This window comes from Chlorocebus sabaeus, chromosome 29, assembly GCF_047675955.1.
Source record: "Chlorocebus sabaeus isolate Y175 chromosome 29, mChlSab1.0.hap1, whole genome shotgun sequence".
NCBI classification, from domain to species: domain Eukaryota; kingdom Metazoa; phylum Chordata; class Mammalia; order Primates; family Cercopithecidae; genus Chlorocebus; species Chlorocebus sabaeus.
In genome coordinates this window covers 11,274,721-11,302,079 of record NC_132932.1, presented here as the reverse complement: position 1 = coordinate 11,302,079, position 27,359 = coordinate 11,274,721, and the positions used below count along the sequence as shown (strand labels likewise).

Sequence of the window (27,359 nt, the reverse complement as noted above, 5' to 3'; positions counted from 1 at the left end):
GGTGCCAGCTTTGCTAAGCCTTCGGGGGCCTCAGGGAGATTTTACTCATGGCAGAAGGCCAAGCAGAAGCAGGAATAGAGCAGGAATGTCACACGGCAAAAGCAGGAGCAAGTGAGCACTATATACTTAAACAAACCTTGCAAGAACTCACTATCACGAGGACAGCATCAAGTCATAAGGAATCTGTCCCCATGATTCAATCACCTCTTAGCAGGCCCCACCTTCAGCACTGGGGATTACATTTCAACATGAGATTTGGACAAGGGTAAACATCCAAACTGTATCAATGACTATATTGCTTTGTATCTTCAACTGCCCAAAATAGATATTCAGCTAGTTCATTGAGATGTAAAAAGTAATGCACTATTATAACCTAGAATATCAGCATACATAGAAACAATGCCCAGGTCTCCAGTGTGAATACATATTGTGAACCTGCATGTATTGTTACAATTTAATTTGGCCTGGTGGCCAGAAAGAAATGTGATTAGAAGCATGACAATGAATATCTGATAATTGAATTTTATAGTACAAATTAACCTTTCACTGGTTCCCAGAGTGTTAACTAGTGTGAAGTTCAGTCAAAGACTAACAAGAAACAGGTGCTTTGTGTTCTTACAAAACATAATCTATCACCTTTATGATAAGCCAATTGAGTTCTGTTTTTTTTTTCCTCCCTAAAATGAGCATAAAATACTTGTCATGCTTTTTAGTAAAAATAAAGAACAAACTGGAATCACTCAGAGGTCTTTCAAAGTTGCACAGCTTTCACCTTGAATAGCTACGAGTTACACAGGAGACTTGTGAAATTAGTCACATGTAAAAAAATGTATTGTTCTTGGAAGAAAAACGAAACTATCAATTGATCTTTTTTTTTTTTTTTTTTTTAAAATGGAGTTTTGCTCTTGTCGCCCAGGCTGGAGTGCAATGGCACAATCTCGGCTCACTGCAACTTCTGCCTCCCTGGTGCAAGCAATTCTCCTGCCTCAGCCTCCCGAGTAGCTGGGACTACAGGCGCCCGCCACCACGCCCCACTAATTTTTGTACTTTTAGTAGAGATGGGATTTCACCTTGTCGGTCAGGCTGGTCTTGAACTCCTGACCTCAGGTGATCCACCCCCCTAGGCCTCCCAGAGTGCTGAAATTACAGGCATGAGCCACTGCGCCTGGTAGATAAAATTATTTTATCAAGCAATATTGTTCTTATATAGATAACACTTTTCATAAGGTGGGAGCTGCAGTTCTAGGCCATGGATGTTCTTGCAGCTCTGGCATGGGTATACGTAACTTACATGGAGCCAAAAGAAAAAAACTTCATTCTCTCACACCTTCCCTCCATTATTCTTCACCCCTCCAAACTCACGCAGCGGGGCTTGCCATTTCCTGGCCCCTGAATTGAAAGCTAATTTGAGTCCTATGATTTTCAGACTTGAAAAACATCCTTTAATCTTTAAGATTTAAATAGTCTTTGTTCAGGAATTAAATGCCTAGGCAATAAGCAAAAACACATTTCAAGAAAGCTCCTTCTCTCCCCTTGGTTTGAGCCAGCTTTGATAGTTTCACATAGAACCTGTGATAAGTGGCCACCACCTTTATTCCCTTGATGAGTTTTTCTTCCTCTCTCTCATCATTGTGAGCCGAGGCTGTGTTTTTCTCTTGGCTGGTATCAGTATGATTTGCTTTCCTCTGGCCATGTTGGATTGATTTCCTCTGGCCATGGTGGATATCTTGAGCTAACTTTGTTTGGTCTCTAATGGTAGATAAATTCTCCTCCTTGTTTGGGGCCTAGTAAGGATACTACTATTAGCCCCCACTAGACCTTAGAGTCTACTTCTTATAATGAGAACAATTTAGTTTCTTCCAAAAAGTCACTCAGGTATCTATCAGCTATACTGTGTTTCATCCTATGTTGGTTCAATATTTCCTCCAGGCAGTTAATCTGGGAAAAATTAATATGTCTCCAGGCTGTTCCCTCTCCTTGACCTTGTCCCTATCTAGTCTGTAAGAAAACCCTCACTGATTCTGGTGGCTTCATGAGTGTAAATGCAACAGGCTTCTAACATGGGCCATTGATTTCCCCTTCTTTCTCCTTTGGCCAGTAGTGACAGGCATTCCTACCTAGATTTTCTATTGGTTAATATGTACTTAGCCTCCTATTTTTAAATTTTGCCCACCATGTCCCGCCTTAGCCTTCCAAACTTCAAGAATTATATACTAAAATTATCTAAGTAATCTCTAGGAAGCCTACCTCAACAGATTTAAGATAAGGAGAAGTATATCATTCTTCTGCCCTTTAGGAAGAGGAGTGAAAAAAACAGGCTGTAGGATTTTTAAAAATTCTCAAAGAAATCCTCCAATCTCTATCTTAGATTTTGTAGTCTGGAGGTAGGTGATAGGAGAAGGTTGCAAAACAAGTTTTTATATATAGTCTTTGCAAATCTGAAAATATTGCCTAATATCTTTTTTAGGGAATATGGATTTGATTGATGCTATTTTTAGGGATGCATAAGGGGGGACTCAGCAAAAATTGAGACAAAAACCCTGATTTTAATATTCTGTTATATATAGTGCATATATGAAAGAAGAGTGCTTGATGAAGTTGTGTTTACTGTTGAAAACCTGTGCTCCAGAAGATGTGAGTATTTAATTAATTATTGATCATTGGGCATAAGGTGAAGTAAGATTAGAAAAGTCACATTGGAACCAGGAACAACAGAACACCCTCCAAGTGTGCAGCAATAAACACCATTGCTGTAAGAATAAAACAGGTTGTAAGATAACAACAGAGAATAGTTGGCCAACAAGTTTACCCCAATCTACACTCAGTATTAAGAAGTTCTATAGAAAGTTGTTACTGTGATAATATTGAGGCCAGCCTCTTCAGCGTCCTGGAGGAAGAAATTATTAGTGAAGCCAAGAATCTGATTTTCCAAAGAAAACAATATTTCATCCATGCTAATGAAACTTTATCACTTGGGTTTATCAACTGTAAAATTATATACAAATGCTTTTTTCATGAGATGGATAAAGTCAGAAGACTCTTTTTATGACTTCAAGTGATACATCTTAGTTATTCATTATTTTGAATTACCTGAACCTAATTATAGGGTATTCATATCATGATTACTATTTTTGAAAAGAAAAATTAGCATTTTTAAGGGGGCTCAATATTTTTCATTTTGACAAAAATGAACTGATAATATATTATTGAGGCTATTAAAAATACTTCAAATACTGTACTACACATGAAGAAATATTATTCAGGGCTGAATCCAACCAAGAGAGGATTAAGAATCCAGTGCAGCCATCTCCCGTTCCAGTTTTTGAAGGTCAGGTGAGATTGAACATGGCACCTGAGGATGTGCTAAAAGTAGTCTTCTGGGAGAAACATCTTCATAATTCAGGGCACATATTAGATCCAAATATCTGGAATTATCTGACAGATGCCACCAAACAGTTGCTGCCATTACTGATAATCTATAATTGTGACTTAAAATATTTTCCAATTCAGGAAAAAGAAAAAGAAAATAAAGTGATAAGCAAACATATGATAGTTGAGCCAGCTGTAGTTTAGATAACAGAATATTTTCCACAGCTTTGAGACTATTTATTTCACTTTGTGTGGGTTACCATGCATTTTATTTTACATAATAAGGATTGTGGAAATTGCTAAATACCCATTACATGACATGAGCACCAAAATCACCATTGGTGTCTTTCCCCATCTTTGTACAGCTATCTCCTAGCACTCTGTGCAATGTGTAATTACACAAAATCTGTGTTACATCCAAAGAAGCAGAGACAATGATTTGCTCTGCAGCCACTGAACATAATAATACTTTTTGCAAAGATCTCTTCAACATATTTAAAGTTTCATTAGCATGGATGAAATATTGTCATCTTTGGCCTCAGTTAATCCTTTCAAAAATCTTATGTCATAGATTGAATAAGTTAAGTATTCGTCTACTTCAATTGGAGAAATTGGGGGTGGGAGAAACTGAATGACTTGCTGCTCTCTCTACAGCAAATTATAATTGAAATTAGGCCTGGCACCTATCGCTCCTGTGGCTTATGCTTTATCACCAAAACATTGAGAACCACAAAGATCCTTGACTCTGAGAGTAAAAGAGTCTTAGCATGGTAAGGAATATGAAAAAAGTACAAAAGTCCAAAACATTTTAAAAAATCATCTTCATTCTTTAAGAGTTTGAACTTACTGCCCATCATGTTCATAAGCCTCCCCTCCCCAGTTTTTTTCAGTAAACTACATAAAATTAATCTATAGTTTTAAAGTTAGGAGTTTCATCTGGGGCACCTAATATCAATTGTACATCATTCACAAAGGAACAATTAGTGTCTATAAATGTATATATACACACATATATAAAAATATTATTTTTAAATGAAACAATAGGAAATTATTGAGTTCATTTTTTAAAAAAACTGACCAGATTCCTCACACTCATTACAATGGCTACTGCCAGAAAAAGCAAAAAAAAATTGCCTGTATGGATGTGGAGAAATTGAAATCCTTGTGTACTGTTGGTGGGTGCCATGGACTGAATTATATTTCTCCAAATTTGTACATTTAATCTCTAACCCCAAATGTGACTGTATTTGCACGTAGGACTATCAGGAGATAGTAAATTTAAATGCGGTTGTATGGGCGGGGCCCTAATTCTATATAGAATTTGTGGCTATAAAAGAAGAAAACGAGAGTCTCTTTCTCTTTCTTTCTGCATCATTTAAGGACATAGTGAGAAGATGACTGTCTGCAAGCCAGGAAGAGAGCTCTCACCATAAAAGGAACAGGTGAACACATTAATCTTAGGCCCTTCAGCCTCTAAAACAGTGAGAAGATAAATTTCTGTTGTTTAATCCACCCAGTCTCTGGTATTTGTTATGGCAGCCTGACCTGACTGATAGAATAGGAATTTAAAATCTAACATTTTAAAATACCTTCATTCTTTAAGAATTTGAACTTGCCCATCATGTTCATAAGTCTCCCCTCTCCCCCTTTTTTCAATAAACTACATAAAAGTAATCTATCGTTTTAAAGTTAGCAGTTTTGTCTGGGTCACCAAATGTCAATTGTACATAATTAACAAAAAGAACAATTAGTGTCTATAAATGTACATATACATATATGTATAAATATTATTTTAATAATGAAAGAATAGGAAATTAATCATTTGAAAAACTGGCCAGATTCCTAGTAGTACAGTCACTATGGAAAGCAGTTCAGCAGTTCCTCAAATAATTAAAAATAGAAATACCATATAATCCAGCAATTCTCCTTGTTGGTATATGCCCAAAAGAATTGAAAGCTGGGTCCCAAAGAGATATTTGCACACCCATGTTCATAGAAGTAGTATTTATGACAGACCAAAGGTAGGAACCACCCTAGTGTCCATGGACAAATGAGTGGATAAACAAAAAGGTGTCACATACCTACAGCTGAAATATTACTCAGCCTTAAAAGGCAAGGAACTTTTGACACATGTTATGACATGGATGAACCTGAAGGCATTATGCTAAGTGAAATACACCAGTCACAAAAAGACCAATATCGTATGTTTCCATTTATATGAAGTATCTGGAGTAGTAAAATTTATAGAGACAGAAAGAAGAATGGGTGATCCCAGAGGCTGGAAGAAAATGGAAATGGGAGGTTATGGTTATAAGGAGTATAGAGTTTCATTTTTCCAGGTGAAAATGTTCTGGAGATTGCACTACAATGTGAACATATTTAATATAACTGAACTGTACACTTAAAATGTAAATGTTATGTTATGTATATGTTACTTAAATTTAAAAACAAATTGACCAGATTTACAGTCGGGATCTGCCGTGAGCATGGCCCTTTGCAGGACTGAGCACTTTTTTAACATTCAGAAACACCAACTCTTAACCACAGTTGATCATGATTGCAAAGGTCCTGTACGTTTATACGTTTATCTACATTTAGATTCCAAATGGTCTCGAATAATGGCTTTAGCTCCCTCTATTTTGCCTGTGTAGGACAATGGCGTTTGTTCTTCACTTTGATGGAAATGGGAGTTAGAGCAAGAAAATAATGGGAAGCCTCTCCACCAGGAAATTAAATGCTGCCTTCTGTATTATTTGTGGGTCTGAGATCCTTGGGCTTATATTATGGCATATGTTTTTAATATGTGTACATCAGTAGACACTTTATTCTTTGTATTTTTTGTGCCGGAGATTTCAAAGCACTTTGTGAATAACAATTTCCTGAGATGTAAGCTTCTGGAAGCTAAATTTTTTTTTTTTTTGTTTCCGAGAAGAGAGCAAGAGCTTTATCTTGAAAAGTGTAGGGGAATGTTGAAAAGAAACTTCATCTGTGTGTAGGTGCGGGTTGTGAAGTGTGAGGTGTGAGGGAAAAACAGAGGAAAGGAAGGTCCCCCTTCGGCCTCTTGAGGTGAGGTTTATAAAAATACTATAATAATAATTATGCTACTTATAATGGGATTTAAACATGATAACTCATTATTGACTTCCTTGAATAAATTAAAAATTCAAAGAGCATGCAACCATGGAAGCATTGAACCCTTGTTAAGAATTGGGAGTTGTGAACGTGAGTGGGGAACAGAAATGAAAAAAGTACTTTCAGTTTCTGACATTGAAGAACTTCCCATGTGTATTAATGTTCTGTTGCTGTGTACTAAATCACCACGAATGTAGCAGTTTGAAACAACACAAATGAGGTAGTCAGCCCTGGCCTCTGCTTTCCAGCGGAAGGCCAGTGTGGTTTAATGTCACAGTCTCTGCATGGACTCTCCTTAGCTGCCGATGTCTGCAGCAAACACATCATACCTCGTAGTCTCCAACTTAAGCTGGGCCTCAGTGTCATTTGTTAGTTCTTCTAAGACTCTGGTGGCCTCATGTAGGCCAGGATTTCTCACATTGTCGACTCTGGTCAAGAGCTCCTCCTCCGTGCCTCATGGCACCTGGAGCATGCAGCTCCCAGCGCATATCATTTTGAAATGACACCTTATCTAGAGATGTCCCTCTTTCCTTGAATAGATAATGTGGTGGGCAGTATTCTAAAATGGTCCCCAAGATCCCCACCCCTTCCTATGCATGCCTTGTCTTAGTTCTTCCTTGTAAGTGTGGGTGAAACCTTTGGATTAGATGGGACTTCACTGAGATTATGTAATCTTACATGGTAAAGGGGATATATAGCAAATATAATTAAGGTCATTAATCAGTTGGCTTTGAGTTAATCAGTAGGGAAATTATCTGCTGAGCCTGACCTCATCACCAAGCCCCGAAAAAGGGCAGGGCCTTTCTGAAGTGAGAGAAATTTAACAGGAGTGATGGAGGGGCTGGTTTTGAATATGGAAGCATCTTTATCACATGAAGTTAAGAACTGCCTATAGGGGTTGAGAGCAGTCTTTGGTCAAGAAACAAGACCTCAGGTCTACAGCCACAAAGAGATGAATTCTGCCAACAACCAGTGAGCTTGGAAGATGATGCAGAGATGAGATTAGAAGCACAGCCAGTCCACAGCTTTGTGAGACCTTGCTGGAAGGCCAAGGCCAGGGATGATTTCCTCATTTGTGACACCTAGTGAAAAATGAATATAGGGGCGCCTTGTTCAAAAAGCAGAGAAGACTGAGTGCGGTGGCTCATGCCTATAATCCCAGCACTTTGAGAGGCTGAGGAGGATGGATCACCTGAAGTCAGGCATTTAAGTCCAGCCTAGCCAATATGGCAAAACCTCGTCTCTACAAAAATACAAAAATTAGCCAGGCATGATGGTGGATGCTTGTAATCCCAGCGACATGGGAGGCTAAGGCTGGAGAGCTGCTTGAACCCAGGAGGCAGAGGTTGCAGTGAGCCGAGACTGTGCCATTGCACTTCAGCCTGGGTGACAGAGTGGGACTCCATCTAAAAAAAAAATAAAGCAGAAGAAAGGTATTTTCCTTTCTTCCATGATCTCTCTCTCTTCATCTGTGAAGGTAGTTTTTACTGGCTATTTACTGCTGAGATGTTCTCTATGGCTCCAGGGTACTCATGAGGTTGGTGTAGACACCCATAGCTCATGACTTGAGATTCAGGTGCCCAACCCTGATCCTCTCGTATGTTTCTCCAGGACTCAGTGCAGGTGAAAGGCAGCAGTGATTTTTAGTAGAGGTGAGGGGGCATACAGGTAAAAACTTATCCCAAGGTTGTGAACAGGGGGTGGCAGGTAGGTCTGTGCATGAACAGAGGGTCCCAGCCCCTGACATATGTTCATTGACCCACTGGACTTCACCAGCAAAATACAAATGCAAAGGTAGTTAGACGAAATCTTAAGATTATGAGCAGAAAATCACCAACCGGCCGGGCGCGGTGGCTCAAGCCTGGAATCCCAGCACTTTGGGAGGCCGAGACGGGCGGATCACGAGGTCAGGAGACAGAGACCATCCTGGCTAACGCGGTGAAACCCCGTCTCTACTTAAAAATATACAACAAACTAGCCGGGCGAGGTGGCGGGCGCCTGTCGTCCCAGCTACTCGGGAGGCGGAGGCAGGAGAATGGCGTGAACCCGGGAGGCGGAGCTTGCAGTGAGCTGAGATCCGGCCACTGCACCCCAGCCTGGGCAACACAGCAAGACTCTGTCTCAAAAAAAAAAAAAAAGAAAAAAAGAAAATCATAAACCACAGATGAGGGCCACCTTCTGAGGATATGGGCCCTCTGAGGGTGTATGGTCTCATGCCTTTGAGGCTGGCCCCAGCAGAAGTAGAAGGTAGAGAGCGTGAGGCCACAGATAATGCTGGTTTGATGATATTTGGGATATTATCCATAGAGTTCCAGGTTAAGCACAGAAAGGAAAAGACGTCAGGAATATCCTAAGAGTAGAAGTGCGAGGATCAGGCACTTGGTGAAGTTGAAAAGTAGGCGGAATATGGTGTATAGAGTGAGAAAGGGCCAAAAAGCTAGGAAGTAGTGATCTAAGATTGAAATGTGAGTCTGACCTTTTTGCAGCTGTAGTAAAGGAGGCTGAGGTGGAATAAAAAGCAAATAATTCTGCGTTGGGGGTAGTGAAGTTGTCATGAAGATGGGTATCCACGGAGGCTGGTCTTCTTCACATCTTCCTCATTCTCCTCCTGCACAACAAACCTCTCTTACCCAGATCACCACAGAAAGTCGGGGGAAAATGGAGTCAGTGTTTTAGTAACATTACTGTGGCAGGGCGCAGTGGCTCATGCCTGTAATCCCAGCACTTTGGGAGACCGAGGCGGGTGGATCACGAGGTCAGGAGATTGAGACCATCCTGACCAACACGGTGAAACCCCGTCTCTATTAAAAATACAACAAACTAGCCAGGCATGGTGGCACACGCCTGTAGTCCCAGCTACTTGGGAGGCTGAGGCAGGAGAATCACCTGAACCTGGGAGGCGGAGGTTGCAGTGAGCCAAGATCGTGCCATTGGACTCCAGACTGGGCAACAGAGTGAGACTCCATCTCAAAAAAATAAAATAAAATAACATTACTGTTTCCACCTGTCTCATGTAGCTCTCAAAATATACATACCCTAATTATCAATTTGTGTGAGACGATCGTGTGAAAACTTCCTCTAGAGCTCAAACATCACAGAACGACTTTTTTATTTTTATTTTTTTCCAAAAAGAAATCACAAATGTGGTATTGGAGACACATCAATGCAACCATTTGTTATTTGTGTGACATATATATATATATATGTATATAGAGGCAAAATGGAAATTTAAACATGCATAGTCAATGTTGCCTGTGTATTTAAGAAAACAGAAAAATGCTTTTAAATAATTTAAACAGCATAATGGAATATCATGCATTCATATAAACACCTTTCATGTGGAAAGGAAGAAAAGAGTATAGGGCAATGTTATTTTCTCTGGTTATGTTTTGTATTCAATTTGTTTTAGGCATAATTGATTAGTATTGAATTTATAATAATCTCCCTAACTAGCAAATGGGTCATTGAGTAAAAGCTTTTTCTAATATGATTCTTTTAGGATATTTTCTTATTGTCTAAGTCCATAAAATTTACTGGGAAGGAAAATGCTGAGAAGAAGTCTCTGGAAAGAGAATTAAATACACGGCAGACTACTACCTAACTATAAGAAACAAATGAATATTAAGGAACTATAAATTCCCTACACTTTTACATTTTTAAAAAGGATTGTTCATATAAAGCCATAATTAAAGTTTACATTTTACAGTACATATTCAGCTATAGACAAAAACATTTTACTTAAAAATAGAAGCCCCACTTGAAATCTAAACATATCCAAGAAGAATTAAATCTGAAAAACGTTTGTTAATAAAAAGTCCTGGAATTCTGCTGCAGCACGTTTTTCTCAGCTAGAGGGAAAACTTCTTGAAGAACAAGTAACCAAGAGGCAAGAATACAGAGTATTGGGCTGGACACGGTGGTTCATGCTTATAATCCCAGCACTTTGGGATGCTACAATGAGGCAGGTGGATCACGAGGTCAGGAGTTCAAGACCAGCCTGGCCAAGATAGTGAAACCCTGTCTCTACTAAAAATGCAAAATTTTTCTTTTTTGTTTTTGCACGCTACTATTGACAGAGAAAGAGAAAGCTTGCAATGATCTTCATTAAGAAGGTGGGACAGAAATATGGATGTGGGGTGCAAAGCTGGGTCAGAGGGGATTTTGGTTTTGCCTGGTGGCAGACCCCTGTAACCCCAGCTACTCGGGAGTCTGAGGCAGAGAATTGCTTGAACCAGGGAGGCAGAGGTTGCAGTGAGCCGAGATCGTGCCATTGCACTCCAGCCTAGGCAACAGAGTGACACTCTGTCTCACCAAAAAAAAAAAAAAAAAAAAAAAGAATACAGCATGTTGTTCAGAAAGTGTCACTGAGAATGTCCCTTTTTAAAAATTCTATAAATGCACGAGTTGCACCTGACTGGACTGTTTCCCAGTAGTTTCCTATGAGACATAGAATGTTCAACTGGACATTTTTATGATAAGAAGAAGGTAGTGGCGGAAAGAAAAGAGAGATAGGGGACTTGGAGCATTTGAATGCCATCTGGATTCCTAAGTGTGACGTTGTGGTGAAATTTTCTGATTAATATAAGAAACCAGTAGAGATCCACTAGCAACCTCTGGCCTTCCAGATGATTAGTTTCACGGCCTCTCCTAATGTGGTGGCTGAATTCTTCGTAAATTCTAAGTATCAAATTGTTTTTTGAGTTTCAATATAGACGTAGATATGCACAACTCAGATTTTTTTTTCTTTTTTTCTTTTTTTAAATGACCTGTTTACCCTTTGCATGGAGATTTTCAGTTCTAAAGTTTTCTGGGTTCTGCTAAATGATAGCGTTTCTGTAGAGGAAAACAAAATCCCACTCATGTTTTTAATGAAAGTAAATTTCATGGTATTCAGCTGATGAAATATTTCAGCTCAGGAAAAATGTACATGTATATATTTGTATCATCAAAACATCATTCAGAAACAGGTTTGAAAAGTATGTGTTCTTGTAACCTATGTAACAAATCTGCATGTTCTGCACATGTATCCCAGAACTTAAAGTAAAATAATAACAAAAAGTATGTGTTCTACAGAGTTTGTATCTCCTTGAAAGAAGCACGAGGTTTTTTCAAAGTGTACCGTTTCAGCTTGAAGCAATATTCTTGCTGTTCACCTAAGAAAAGTGGGAAAAATCCATCAAATCATCTGACATTAGGGGTTTAAGTGTAAGTGAATCCTTTTCAGCCCATTCCAGTGGCTCCAACCAGGCAATGAATTTGCATCTCAGCACCATTAGGTGGCCTGGAGTTCTTAATTACCAAACAAATGGAAAGTTGCTGCCTAGTGCTGACAGCTCCTTTGTGTATCATTATTTGCAGAACATGAATGATTAATAGAATTTTCCCAACACAGTCAAAGTTGTTTACTGATGGAATTAAAGCTGAAATTGGCAAGGTCCTAGTGGGAAGACTTTTGCTATAATGTCATGGACCTGCCAAGCTCTTCAGATGAAAAATAGGAACAATTAATGATGGCTCTGAGCAGTTCTGGATGTTCTTAAGGCTTGGCCCCCAATGAAATCATCTTTATTTGGATGTTGTATTGGGGAAAGGTACTGACATTTAATCTCTCCGTGTGGATTATAAACATCACTGACAGGGTCTGTGTCCTGATCAAAGCACTGTGCCCAGGTGGGCAGTAAGTTGGCATCATTCCAAAGCCTGAGGCAGAGAGAATGATCGAGATCCAGATCATCCATTTCAACCCCACTACTCTGGAAGTCCCAACACCTTTCTGGAGAGGCTCAAGGGTGGTGGTCATGGCATCATGGGAGGATGGGGACAATGGTTAATGCCTTGCTTTATGAAGAGTTGTGACTCTCGAGACAGAATCTTCTTAGTGATTTAGATAAAGAAAATAATAGCAATAAAAAGCAAGTACAGAATAAGAGCATAAATAGGCAGGCATAATTAAGGAGAATCCTACATCTATTCTAAGGTTTTCTCTCAAACTCTGCACAGAACACAGGGTTATATACTTATAATTCTGTATCTAGTAACTCCATCCCAGAGTACTGCAAAACCAAAATCAACTCTGACCCTGCTTTGCAGCCCACATCCATATTTCTGTTCCACCTTCTTAATGAAGATCATTGCAAGCTTTCTTTTTCTCTGCCAATAGTAGCATGCAAATAATCCTCCCTCTTTAATTATTTCCAAAATTGACAGCAACCTCTGTAGCATGGTGGTGAATAAGGAATGATGAGTCCAGTGTTCCAGACACTTGGCTGTGACCAGGCAGATGGCATTGATCCTGGGCTTTAGGGCCAGAAATTTGCCTCATTATTAGGAAGTGGCTTGTGAATTTTTGGCCATTGTTTCTGTGATGTAAAACTGATCACACCAAATATACCCAGAACTGACAATTTCTCATTGTAATTAATCAATGCCGCCATTTTGCAATGAAGGAAGATCTCTTTGGCAGAGCATGCAGCCTCTTAATTACCATGTAGATGAAAGTTGCATATGTCTCTACTACTGGTTTTGACTGGGCATTATTATCCCCTGACTTGTAATTTTTGACTTTCCTTAGACATACGAGAGTATGGTGCTATACGTGTAATTTATAGATTGGTATTGATTCTGTATGTATTATACCTGTTGACACAGAATTTAAACTTCTTTGAAGGTGAGCTTTGTCACTATCTCCTGGAGTGAATAGTGGCTTCTGAGTATTAAATATGCTACATCATGTAATGTGCTGAGTCAGCATAGAGCCAAAGGCTCTGGATATAGTCAACCTGCTTAGTTTTCCCAAATAGGCGTTTCTAAGAAAACAACTGTCACACATCACTATCTTTGCAACACTTAAATTTGCAAGATAAAATGAGCTCACTTGTGAACATAAATAATACTTTGCATTCACAAATTAAGCAGTCTGGCATTGTTAGGTTGAGCCTTGGACAAGAAAGCAAATACGCTCTTAGAAGATGATGATTAATTTGTGTAACACCAACCAAGTGCCAGGTAAGATTCGTGTTTGGTAAATGTTACTGGTGTTGGTGGTGACGTGAATAACAGGATAACAGATAGTGTTCCGTTAATTCCAAATGGCAATAAACTCTGCCAAGTATACTGGATACTGTTCTCTGTTGTTTTCCTGTTGCTTGTTCAAATCAGCTCCAAGTGGGTAAAGCAAAGGGCATGTTTTGATTTTCTAAGAGCTCTCTTTAGGAGATCTAAAGTCTGTGCTCTGCAGACCTTTCTATCTCTGAGTGGATCAGTGTAGTTTTACAGCTTCACCTATTCCACCAAATGATCTCTGCGCCATGCAGGCAGGCAGGTGATCAGCTAGAATACCACGAAGAATGACTCCCTATCTCAGTGTATTTCCAACACCATCAGAGACATACAGTCATCCCTTGGAGAGCAGAAGGAACAACAGACCCCTATGTGTCTCAAGTCACCAGGGGAGTAGTTATTCTGTAATAATCACATTCTTCTTTTGCATCATTCTACTATTCGTCCATAACAATGAATGACCTGGGCAAACCAGGATGTGGAACACAAAATCTTTTCAAGAGAAAAGATTTTAAATTTTTTTCCTAAACCAAATTTAATTGTTTTTATCACTGGCTTTACTATGTGGCTCCTGGTTAGAATGAGGTGAGTATATACAATAAATCAGTCATAAATTGGAGGATTGCTTTCCTTTGGATGTGTAGATTCTGGTGAGTAGTAGTTTGTTGAGATGATGTAAGAATCAGAGAATATCCTGCAGGGCATAAACAAATGATGGCCCACTGTTTGGTAAAGTAGGATCTGCAGATAATGTCGATACATTCCTTGAGGTACACATATCAAGTGAAACTAATGTGTGAGAACCTTGATGTAGCACTTAAGAGCTTGATGTCCAAGAAGAACTGAAGATAGTTCTACCACTTAATCGCCGTATGACTTGCAAAGTTCATTTAACTCTTTGAGCTTTGATTTCCTCAAATCATAAATGCAGTTAAATGCAGTTGTAAAACTTGAAGTATAATTACGGTAGGGATTAAACAAGATAATCCATGTGACTGCAAAGCATAGTGCCTGGAACATGGTAAATACTCAATAAATTGACAATATTATTGCTATTCTGATATCATTCTCATTATTATGGCATGAAACCTCTGATTCTTCAATAAATATTCCACATTGAATGACATGGAGTTTTCTTGCGTAGAGGTGACCAACTAGACTTAACGCTACACTTAAAAGTATGTGAGTGTGTAAGTGTGTGCGTTTGCCAGTCCTGAGACAGGAGTTCAGCACTCTTCATGGTTCAGTGACCCTTGTGATAGAAAGCTGAAGCCTCTAGAGTTAAAAGCCAATGTGTTATTGCACCCAGTGATTCCATAAAACTTATGAATTAGAAAAAAAGGGGAATGAGTCATTCTTTGAACTTGTTACTCCCTGAGATCATTACTTACAATTAGCTCCACCATTTTTCTCTTTCTGCCACAACCAAGTTTTTTCAAATATTCTATTACTGTGAGTCTCCTCTCTTATTTCTTATTTCAGCAAACCTGAAAATCTCATGATAATATGTACAATGAGGAACTGAGGCTACGTGTGAGTATGCAGAAACTACCCATCCACCAGAATGAAGTCTGCCTGGACTTCATTCAGAAGCACAGGAAGTGCTGCCTTCTTACCCAGGCCTAAATGGAGGGAACTCACTCAACAAATTTTGTAGGGAGACACAATGAAGTCAAGAGAAAAAAATTGAGGATGTTTCTTTTCTCTCTTTCTTCTTTTTTTTTTTCTGAGACAGGGTTACACTGTGCCACCCAGGCTGGAGTGCTGTGGTGCGATCATACGTCACCGCAGCCTTGATCTCCCCAGGCTCCAGTGATCTTCCCACCTCAACCTCCCAAGTAGCTGGGACCACAGGCATGGGCCACCATGCCCAGCTAACTTTTTTGTATTTTTTGTAGAGACCATGTTGTCCAGGCTGGTCTCAAACTTCTGGGTCCAAGCAATCCACCCACCTTAGCCTCCTAAATTTCTGGGATTACAGGCACGAGCCGTCGCACCAGGCCAGGAATTTTTTGCTATGTCAAATTTTGACAAAACTTTCTTGAAGTAAAACTATTACTAGCTCTGTGAACTTGGATATGCTATATAACTCCTTGTGATTCAACTCTCTCATGTCTAAAATAAGGATAATAGTATCTAATTTATTAATTTGTTGTGAGGATTATATGAGTCCATTTCTGTAAAATACTTAGAACAATGCTTGGCACAAGGCAAAAGCTATACAAGCATTATTAAATACGGGATAAATTAATGAATAAAATAGGAGAATAAAATTGTTTTATATGTCATTGCTTTTCTTCTTGCAAAACTATACGCATAATTTTTATACCTGGTTGGCCCTCCATATCTGTGGGTTTTGCATCCATGGATTCAACCAAAAACAGATTTTAAAATTCCAGAATAAAAACTACATCTGTAACAAACACATGCAGCCTTTTCTTCTTATCATCATTCCCTAAACAATACGGTATAGGCAACTATTTATAAAACATTTACATTGTATTATGTATAGTTTTTAGCCTAAAGCTGCCTTCTTACATATTCGAAGTTTAGCCTAAAGTTTCTCCACACATAGGTGAGCTGTAACCCAGCTGAATGTGCAAGCTGACTATAACCTACTCTTGTGCCAAGTAGTGAGTTTTGGCCAATCACAAGTAGCTAATTGTTCAAATCAGATAGCTGTTTAAGTAAGGCAAATTCTGAGCTAGAACCAATCCAGGTTTTCCTGGACCTCACTTCCATTTTCTACTTGCCACTTTCCTTTTTCTCTCCCTAAATCTTCTTCAACCATGTGGCAGCTCTGAGTTCTCTCTGAACCTATTCTAGTTCGAGAGCAGCCTGATTCGAAAATCATTCTTTGCTCATTTTAAGTCTGTTAAATTTGATTTGTAAAAGGTTTTCCCTCTAACAGTATTGTAGGTAATCTAGAGATTATTTAAAATATATGGGAGGATGGGCATAGGTTACATGCAAAGGACATGCCATATTGAGCATTTGCAGAGTTTGGTACCTGAGAAATCTCCTGGGGCAAATCTCTCATGATGACTGAGGGATGACTGTATATAAATACACATACATACACACACGAACACACACACACACACACACATATGCATACCACAGATATATGCATTTCAAAAGGAGTGAGTTAACATTTTAGCCAGAAATCTAAACCTTAATTTGATTGATTTTGGGTTTTATTAATATGTAAATGTTTCAATGCACTAAATTTGATAAGCATTTCCGAAATTCTCTTTAGAACTCTAAGAATGTGTGTCTTCTCTCTGGACTAAGTTTTTTTATCTTTGAAGCTCTCCAGGCCTTTTCAAGTCTAAATGTCTTTGATGGTTAACAACCTTTATTATTACATAGAAGGCCACTCTTGCTTTATTTCCTGGCATGAAGTGATCAGTTATGACTCCTGTTCGTTAGTGTCTGTGGACTTACCATATAAAGGCAAGCATGCTGTATTTGTTGGTATTGTTATGTTCTGTGAGCTGATTGGTTATTGCTCCTGTCTAATTAGTGAAAGTGAGAAAGTGAGATTCATCTTTCTTTTACTTTTTTACCTTCTTTAGAAGTTGGATTTGTGGAGTTTCTGAAGCCCAAAATGACATGGGAATTTTAGTTTTATTTCTTATAAAGAAATTAATCAGAAAAAAAAAAAAAAAAAAACCAGTCAACCCATTACCCAGCTATCAAGGCTAATCTCAACTCCTTTCCTTGGCTCCTCTTTCCTGGACATTTCTCCCGTGGCCCTAAACAGCTGCTTCTCAGTCCTGCTTATCATAATTCTATTTTGATAACAGCACCAATGACTCCATCTGCATTAATATCAGAAATAGAACCAAGGAGAAACTTAGGGGCTCCTGGTATGATGCAGCAGCTACTAGGAGAATCTTTGTTGGTACAAGCTAAGGGAAAGGCCAGAAGTGAGGAACAAAAGGAACAATGGCAGAGAAAACACACTCCATTACCATCCTTGAGATTGCTCTGTGGTCCATCAGAATATCTTCTGAATCTAGGACTTTTTTACAGCAGGCATGTGATCCCCCTCCCAGAACATTGTCATGCTATTTTAAACATTTAGAAAAATGGATTAACAGACTCTACTGAAAAAATAAGCCAACACCACATTCAAACGTCAACCACTGTGAACCTGTCTGCTCCATTGTTTTTTTGTTTTTGTTTTTGTTTTAATGAAAAATTGAGGGAAAAGAGAGACAATTGGTTATAGGAAAAGTGCAAACAAACAAAGCCCTGTTAGAACTCAGACTTTCTACCCAAGCAGGAAAGACTCCCCAAAAAGAATTGCCTCCCGGGTTAATAATCCAGAACTGAGTTGACGGTTTCAACTCACAGTAATGTTTGACCTGATATTCGTTTTTAACTCACAGTGGTAAGGGTAAAGTGAAATCTTACAACAGCTGTCAAATTCTCATTTTTAATCCCCCAGTAACTGCTTTGGTACCATTCTGGAGATGTAAGATACCATATCAGCTGTCCAGGATGTTGTTAGTGCACTATTAACACTCTGCTCTTGGGACATTGGTGAGTGAGGCTGATGTTCAGAAACTTCCCCTTAGGTACTTAGGAGAGAGACCTACTAATGTATCCACAGACAACACAACATACACATTCCACAGTAGTGAAGAAATGTGTTTCTTTCCAAATCTCTGCAGGTTAGCACTTCAGAGGCAGGCTCCTGGGAATGTATCTCTAGCTGGACTTGGTTTTTGATATGCAGCTGCTAAACTGCCATTCAGCTTTGTGCTGTGCTGGTAGGTTGGTGCAAAAGTAATTGTGACTCTTGCCATTACTTTCAATGTTATTAAGTTGGTGCAATGTTATTATAACAACTCAGTGTGCTTAAACTCTTCATATGTGATGAGTAGATATTATATGAGGAGATTTCACTGTACTCAATGGAAGTCTGTCAAATGTTTACTATTGGACTTAGAGAGGATTGAGCTAAGATTTTGGATTATTGGATTCATTAGTCAAAGGCTATAGCACAAAGTGTGATAGTATCCATTTTTCTTGAGCTGTGTGTTACTGGAGACATTAGATATCTGTCTCTTGATGTATTTCCCATTGAGTCTTGTATTACAGTGAAAAACAACTCTAGATTAGTACTTAGGAGACCAGAGCTCCAGGTGTCACTCTGCCTCTAACTATTTGACCTTAGATCAGTCTTCTTACCTCTATACTCAGAACCCTGAACCTGTAAAATGGAGATACTGGATTAAATAATTTCAAAGACCTCTTCTAGCTCCGAAAATCAATGACTATCACTCTAATATATGTGTTAAGGAAGTAAAATAACTGAGATACTTTCATGAACTTCTAATAATGACTGGTCAGTAGAGGCTCAATTTTTCTTAAAATTAAATGATGTTAGAACAACATGAAGGAAGGAAGGAAGGAAGGAAGGAAGGAAGGAAGGAAGGAAGGGAAAGAAGGAAAAAAAAAAAGAAGAAACTTTGCCAGCTTCATTAACATTGCCACAGGGCAAGATAAAAGGATGTGCATTTGTGTCTGAATGCTTATAGGGTGTGGTTAAAAGAACAGATTCAGAAAGCGGACTACTTAGGTCCACACCCTTCCTACCTACAAACTGAATGACTTTCAGCAAGTTACTCATTTTCTATGCCTCAGTTTTTTCATCTGCAAAATGCTGATAGTAATAGTATCTACCCCATAAAATTATGACATCTGTGTCAGGACAAGAACAAAGAATCCACTTTATGATTTCTAGGATATATTTTTAGGTAAAACAATCAAAGTATATAACAGTAGTGAGCTACTTTAATGTAAAAAATAAAAGGTTATATATGTGTACATTATTTTTCCAAAGAGAAATATTTGAAGGATTATCAGCAAATGCACAAGAAAATTCTCAATAGAAAGGGAAACAGGGGCACGTGCCTGTAATCGCAGCTACTCGGGAGGCTGAGGAATGAGAATCTCTTGAATCCGGGAGGCGGAGGTTACAGTGAGCAGAGATCGCACCACTGCACTCCAGCCTGGGTGACAGAGTGAGATCCTGTCTCAAAAAAAAAAAAAAAGAAAGAAAGAAAAAGAAAAAGAGGAAAAGAAAGGGAAAAGGGTGGAGGTGGTAGTGATGAGGGAGAAACTTGACAGAGGACACCTTTCTTGTAGGTTTAACTTCTGAATGACAGAAACATTTTACACATTCACAGCATGATATTAAATCAAAAAGAAAAAAATCACCATAAAATTGAATAAAATAGAAAAATAAACCTAACTTTTTATAAAACTGATAACAACACAGAAGAAATACTTCTTCCAAGTAATTTTTGAACACTACTCTGACTATAGGTTTTTAATGAGGTATATTCTGAGAACAGAGAGAATCAAAAGTCAATCTTAAATATACACAGAAAGATCACTGCTGATTGTAATTTTGAATGTTTTTTCCATATTGTAGGATTAGAAACTAAGAATTTCACTGTCACAAAAAAGTACAAAATTTAGGAAAAATTGAGCAAAACACTACAATATTAATATTAACTTTGAATTGGAAATATCCATATAAACTCATGGTTTATACATGACTCTATCTATCTATCTATCTATCTATCTATCTATCTATCTATCTATTGCATCTATTCATTCCTAGCCTAAAAACCTTAATATCCCAGTAGCAGTAATGCACCTAACACTCAAATCTTGAGTTCTAAGTTCCACTGCTGTCTTTGAATAGAAGGGTGAGGGAACAGCTGATTTCACATCTCCTTCAGAGAAAGTGCAAGGTGAGCTGTAGCATGTGCTTGTAACAGAAAATAAGGGCATATCTCAGAAGGACATAGGATCTTGATTTACAGGACTCCCACTGGCCAAATTTGGTAGATCAAAACCAAAAACGGTGATAATGTATTATAAAAAAAAACTTCTATTACAATGAACAAATCCAGCAGTTATAACATTAACAAAATTAATACATCAATTTATTATAATAATTTAAAAACCCAAGAGCCTATAGTGAATTAAAAAGGAAGACAGATAGATAGAGGAGATAATATAGAACATTTCTTTAAGGAAGAATACTAGCTCATAACTGTAGGAGGAATAATATAAGTAGATCACCAATGCTTGCATCACCCAATTACTGACAAAACCCAGGATTATCAATGGAAGTTAAAACTATCAAGTGGTATGTTGCTGGGAAACAGGTTATTTGCACAACACCAAAATATCATGTTGAAGGTAGAATAATGGCCTCCCCAAAAATGTTTGTGTCCTAATTCCTGGAACCAGTGAATATGTTAGGTGACATGGCAGAAGGGGATTAATGTCATAGATGGAATTATAATACCTTGTCATTTGATTTTAAAATAAAGAGATTACACTGGATTATTTAAATAGATCCAGTTGAACCACAAGGGTTCTTAAAATTGGAATAAGGAGACAGAGAGATGGTTAGAGTGATGTGATTTGAAAAGGACTTGACCACCACTGGCTGTGAAGACAGAGGAAAGAGCCAAGTAATGTGAGTGGCCTCTAAAGGCTGGAAAATCCAAAGAAATTGATTCTCCCCTATAGCATTTAGAAGGTAATGTAGTCCTGCCAACACATTGACTTTAGCCTCCTGAGATCTGTTTTGGACTTCTAATCTACAGAACTGCAAGATGATAATTTGTTTTGTTTTATGCTGCTGTATTTGAAGTCATTTGTTACAGCAAGAATGGAAAAACAAGTACAATCACCCCACACAGTAATTATAAATTACAAAAGGAAAAATCTACTGTTATAATGGATAGATCCAGCAGTTATCGTATTAACAAAATAAACAAGTCAAACATCCTAATCAATAAAAGGAGTACTTGACATTATGTAGTTTCTCACGTGATTCAACATGAAGTACACGTTATCAATGGATTAACCTCACCAAAATAGTGAGCACAAATCTAATCAACGGTTTCTATCTAATTTCTAGCTTATATGGGGAATACAAGGGATAGAAGAGAAAAATTAACAACACTTTGAGAAAGTTAATTAGATAAATAAAAAACGAGGCATATTCTACAATCAACTGGCCTGGAGTTTTCAAAACGTCCATGTCTTAAATTAAAAGGTAGGGTAGAACTCATCAAATGCAATTTGTCAACATTAATTGGACCTTAGCTGAAAAATTAATTTATGGAAGATATTTTTGGATAATTTGATAATTTGAATATAGACTAGAAATTAAATATAGTACAATTTTGTATATGCTTAGATGTCATAAAAGCATTGTGGTTTTATAGGAGAATACCCTTATTTGTAGGAGATGTATATGAAATTATTCAGTAGTGAAGTGTCAGTCTCTTCTTTAAAATCTCTTGCTTTTAAATGATTCAGGAAAAAGCAAAAAAGTGAAATGTGACAAGAGGGCTGTGCTCCATCCTGGGCACTGTGCTCCATCCTGGGCAAGTAAGACCCTGCCTCAATCAATCAATCAATCAAACAAAAACCACATATGCACACACACATACAAATAAATATTGAGAGAAAAAGTAAATTCTTTCAAACAGTGAGATGTTTTTAAACAGAGACTTGATCTAGAAGGTTAGAAGGGTTTGAGGAAACTGGAGTTTAGGTTGCATTGACAATTGCATTGACAATTACATTAATCATACAACCAACAGGCTTCGAAAATGTTCAGGCACTAGTGAGCCTCGATAAATGTTAGCTTGCACTTCCATACCATACCTGTGTGTCATGTGCTTTGCCAGGCCACTGAGGGGTTCCTGAGACATTTGAGAAAAGAGCACCCAACTAATAGCAACCCAAATGGTGAGGTAGAGCAAGTACAAAAGACCCTAACAACTAACAAAAATAAAATGTTATTACAAACTTAGTAGCAATTGAAAATCAAGAACAACTCAATAAGGCACTAATGATGCTCTGATAACAAAGCTTTCTGGAAACTATGGGAATTCCAACAATCAGCTTGCCTCCCTAAATGGTAGGAGCTTCACAGCAATGCTAAGCTTTTTGTAGCAGCCAGACTTCCTGGCACCATACTAGATTAAGGTCTAGAGTAAACTCCCTCAGCATGCTAATTTTAGTTTATCAATATCACATGTTAGTGACTCTTCATAACTCTTTTAATAGCTACCAACTTCCAATGGAATTTCATGTCATTTGCAGAAGGAGATCAAACTTGGGGTAAGTTCTTGGCCCTTCTAGAAGACCTTTACAGCCCCACCAAAAGGCCGAAAACCTAACTGTGAGAAACACTTCTTTAGAGCCTAATCATTCCAACAAAATATGTGTTACTCTCTGTTTCTATGTAACCCACATTTAAGATCAACACTGAAATACAGTTACAAGGATTCCAGTGATGCATCAATAATATTTAAGGGTTCTTCTTACTCCTTTTTTCTGAAAGGTTCTTTCAGTGGGCCATTCTTTCTCACATTTGTTCATTTTCCCTTTAACCTTCCCCATGAATCCTAACTCTGAAAAGGCTGAATACCAACACATCAGAGATACTATAGAAAGAATCAAAACGAGAGAATTAATTTGTTTAGAAACAGAAGCCCACTTATCCCAGACAGAAGACAACTGGACATAATTGGTATCAACTTCTTTGACCCATTTTAGCAAACACTTTTGGATTGTTTTAATGATCTTAGTGAACTCCCTAACGACCCTGCCTCTCTTGATACACAACCCTTCCAAGACTGGGAATTCTATCTTGAAGAAAACAACCTCCCCAAGCGACTATCATATCCTTTCCCTTTTAAACTACAACCCTGCGACACTTGAATGATTCTAACATACTCAAGTCCTCTGGAAGTAATGGGATTACTCTGCCATCACAGTTCACTGGCTAGTCTCATTCTTGAAAATTCATCTCTCTTAATGTTGTTAAAATAAGGTGAGGCAGCCCTAACCTATGTCTGATACTTTGTAAAGGAGGAGCTTAGAATAAACCAGGAAAAAATGCATGAGCAGACTTAAGGAAGTAACTGAGTCAAACAGTGTAAGATCTCCACTAGGCTCAGAGGAGTCAACGTTTTCAGTTAACTTGTCATATTCACCGAAGACAAGAAAGAAGCTGTGATAGTGAGACATAGAGACAGTTCACACTGTGCGCTGCCAGGGATGCAGACATTCACACCTGCCCACTTCTTGTAGGGTCAACAGGGAGCAGAGGACATTCTTTTATTTGACTTAGCAGCCATTCATGTCACATCTACCTTGTAGCAATCACTGAATTAAGCCAAGAAATCCATTGTAAAATCTACTCTTGGGTTTACTGACCAGTAGGGAAGGGAATTGAAGTCAATGTCCAAATATTGTAATTGAGTATAGTGTTAGATTTTGTGCAGAGTAGGGTTTGGGAAGGAGAAAGTGGAAAGAGATATATAATGATGCTTAGGTACGGGTTGAAGACACAAGGCTCTAAGCACCGCTTGCTCAGGCAGAGGGAACAGCCTGAGTAAGTGCTGCTGTCAGGCAGTCACAAGGGAATAGGCATAGCATGGGGAAGGAGGCTGTGCCAGTTGATGCTGAAGCTCCTGAAACTTTGTGTGCCAGGCTGAAGGAGTGCATCCATACTTACCTGGGCAGACTGGTATTTTAGGTACTCCCTTGGGACATCGGTGTGTTAGCAACTTGCAAGAGGGAAGGTGTTGGAGTGAAGAATAAGAATCTGTTGAATCTAAAGGTCATTCGAAAAGTGGCTAGTAAGACTGAGGAACTGAGTCTCCAACTTTATTTAATTTTAATTTCTTTAAAAACTAACATATTTATTTTGTACTTTATAAACAAATAAACAATACTTTATTTACAATTTATAAAAATAAAAAGTAGCCTGTAATCCCAGCACTTGGGGAGGGCGAGGCAGGCAGATCACAAGGTCAGGAGATCCAGACCATCCTGGCTAACATGGTGAAAGCCCATCTCTACTAAAACTACAAAAAATTAGCCAGGTGTGGTGGCGGGCACCTGTGGTCCCAGCTACTCGGGAAGCTGAGGCAGGAGAATCACTTGAACCTGGGAGGCGGAGCTTGCAGTGAGCTGAGATCATGCCACTGCACTCCAGCCTGGGTGACAGAGCAAGACTCAAAAATAATAATAATAATAATAAATGAAATAAAATTGAAAAGTAAAGGAGTGGGCAGAAAGGCCCAGTGTGATTTTTAAATCTCTGAGTTTAAGTTTCTTTCTATCTCTCTCTCTCTCTCTCTTTCGACAATGTCTTGCTCTGTCGCCCAGGCTGGAGTGCAGTGGCTTATGTCAGCTCACTGCAAGCTCCGCCTCCCGAGTTCAAGTGATTCTCCTGCTTCAGCCTCTGGAGTAGCTGGGATTACAGGCATGCCTCACCACGCCCGGCAATTTTTTCTTTTTTCTGTATTTTTAGTAGAGAAGGGGTTTCACCATGTTGACCAGGCTGTTCTCAAAACTCCTGACCTCAGGTGATCCACCTGCCTCAGCCTCCCAGAATGCTGAGATTACAGGCATGAACCACTGCGCGAGGCCTGAGTTTTAATTTCTACATTTTAATCATACAACACATAAGTCACATTGCTTGGAAAGTGCATGAATAGATAAAGATGCTTAGAATATACATAAATGAGTTAAAGGGACTCATATAAATTCTCAGATGGAGAAAAAAATGACTAAAGTCCTGGAGTATGATGTTTTTCTAACCGCTATTAGTAAAACACATTATTTCTTTATGTCACCACATAAACATGCCTTAGAATTTTGCCTAATTTTCTAACTAAGGCAACCAATGAATAGAACATGTATTGGAATAATCTGATGTTAGAATATGAGGATGGAATTCCTCTGATGACAGATATGTGCACCTTGACACATAGATTTCTAGAAAAGCTGAATCCCTCTGTTTTGAATCTGAGAAAAGTTGAATTTCAGAGAGTAGAGATATGAGGTCCTGAAGCTCCCTAATTTTTAGGAACTTTACATTTGACTCAGTAGCATAAACATCCATCTGAAGTTGGATGTTTATCTTTGATCGTGGCAAGCTCTTTTATTTATTAATGTTCTAAAAGGTAGTAGCTCACCACTGGTTTCTTAGTGATCAGTGGACTGATCAGAAAGAAGAGGAGGGGTGGTCAGGATCCCTTTGGCAGGCAATTACTCTAGCCCTGGCACAACCCAGTCTGTGCTAAGTGGGTGTCTATGAAGCTCTGATTCAGACAAGTGGAACTTTCAAAGTTCACAGATGCTTCATAAAAGCTATCTGTTATTTTACTTCTTGCTAGAAATTGCAAACATGAATATACATTGCAGGTTATTACAGGAAGGAACCCCTGCATATTAAAGTATGACGTCGTTTTAAAGTTTCATAACCTAAATCACGAAAGTAAGTTGCATTTTCATCTGGAAAACACAGGGCATGTTAAGCTGGGTTCAGTGTTTATAGTAGCAGGCTGTGTCCATGTTACTTACAAACACAAAAGAGACACAACCCTGACTTTAGAGCATAACTGCTGCATCCAAAAGCTTTATTTCTAAGTAAAATTATGCAACAGAAAACAAGAAGCCTTTTAAAGAACTAGTTATCTTACACATTTTAAGAAACAAATAATCTCACTTAAATAAGTTTACTTGTGATAATGAACTTTAGATTCAACATATTTTCCTGTAACATTTGAAATTGCTAATAAGTCCCTAAAGCTGCTTTATACGTGAAAACAAATTAAATCCGACTATTGTAAATAAATTGCACCAATATATGAGATGTTCCAAGATACAATGTTTTTAAGTACTTTTTTCAAGGGAGTCCTTTAGGAATGCATGATAAAGGATGTAAAGTTTGTTGCTTTTTTTTAGCCTTAGCAAAGCCATTTATATTTGGAAATGCCATTCTGAGTAGGCTCTGGAGTAGATGTGGCATCTTCATAGTTTTTTTTGGTTGTTTTTTTTTTTTTTTTTTTTTTTTTTTCAATAGCCTGCATCCATGGATAGGAAAGGGGCACAATGTTGACAGCTTTTTATCTAACACAGTAGTTACTGGGGATAATAAACCTTTTTACATATTAGGCCTTGGAGAACATGAACATGAAAAATTATATTCAAGGGAATTTATCATTTGTATAATTGATCAATTTAGCATATTTGAAATGTTTGTCATATTAAAAAAGGAGAATCCTTATAAACCTGGAATTGTAAATGTTTTTCAGAAAATCCCACGTTTAATCAGTCATCGAAATGATGCATTAAATTTGAATCTCCTTTAACTTGCATGACATCATGGCCCATGCAAGAGAGCTGAAATTAATCAAGATAATTCTGTTGTATGACCTACTTTGGCATTTTCATCTGATGGAGCCAGGAAATGGGCTAGCTAATAGTCCATTTTGGAGTATTCTAAGATCTTAGCAATTCCATATTTAAGGAGGTTAATAGGATACTAATTGGGGCCTAGGTGAAAAGTTCACAAGAAAAATGAACTCACCTGGATATGAGGAGTATGCATAGCCCAAAGCCCTCCCCTTTACAATGGCTCTTCCAAATGGTTTCACCTCCTAACTCAGACAGAAAGAAAGCTCGCACCTTGGGAGACTTGCACAGCCAGCATTCTGTCTCCTGGTCCCTGGATAACAATGGCTGGCCAAATGCCAAGGTTGCAGGCCAGTAGCAAGATCAGCATTCTGCTTCTGATGAAACGAAAGTAAAGGGAAAAATTCCACAGGGGGAAAATAAATGTCAAAAATCAAACCTTTCTAAGAGTTGTTATGAACTTTTAAGAAAAGCTCATGTTGTTAAGACTTAAGAAGTTCCAATTTTTAAAAATCAACTTTTATTCATCACTT

At 38.3% G+C, this 27,359-nt stretch overlaps 1 long non-coding RNA gene across 1 annotated transcript in view; it reads right to left on the bottom strand.

The window, feature by feature from the left end:
• LOC103231231 (uncharacterized) overlaps positions 1-27,088 on the bottom strand; it is a 48,309-nt gene extending 21,221 nt beyond the window's left edge. The window contains exons 1-2 of the long non-coding RNA XR_496842.3: positions 27,002-27,088; positions 24,137-24,235 (exon numbers count right to left, since the gene is read on the bottom strand). This is a non-coding gene — a long non-coding RNA (uncharacterized lncRNA). The remainder of the gene's footprint in view (positions 1-24,136; positions 24,236-27,001) is intronic.
• Between the last annotated feature and the right edge of the window lie 271 nt (positions 27,089-27,359).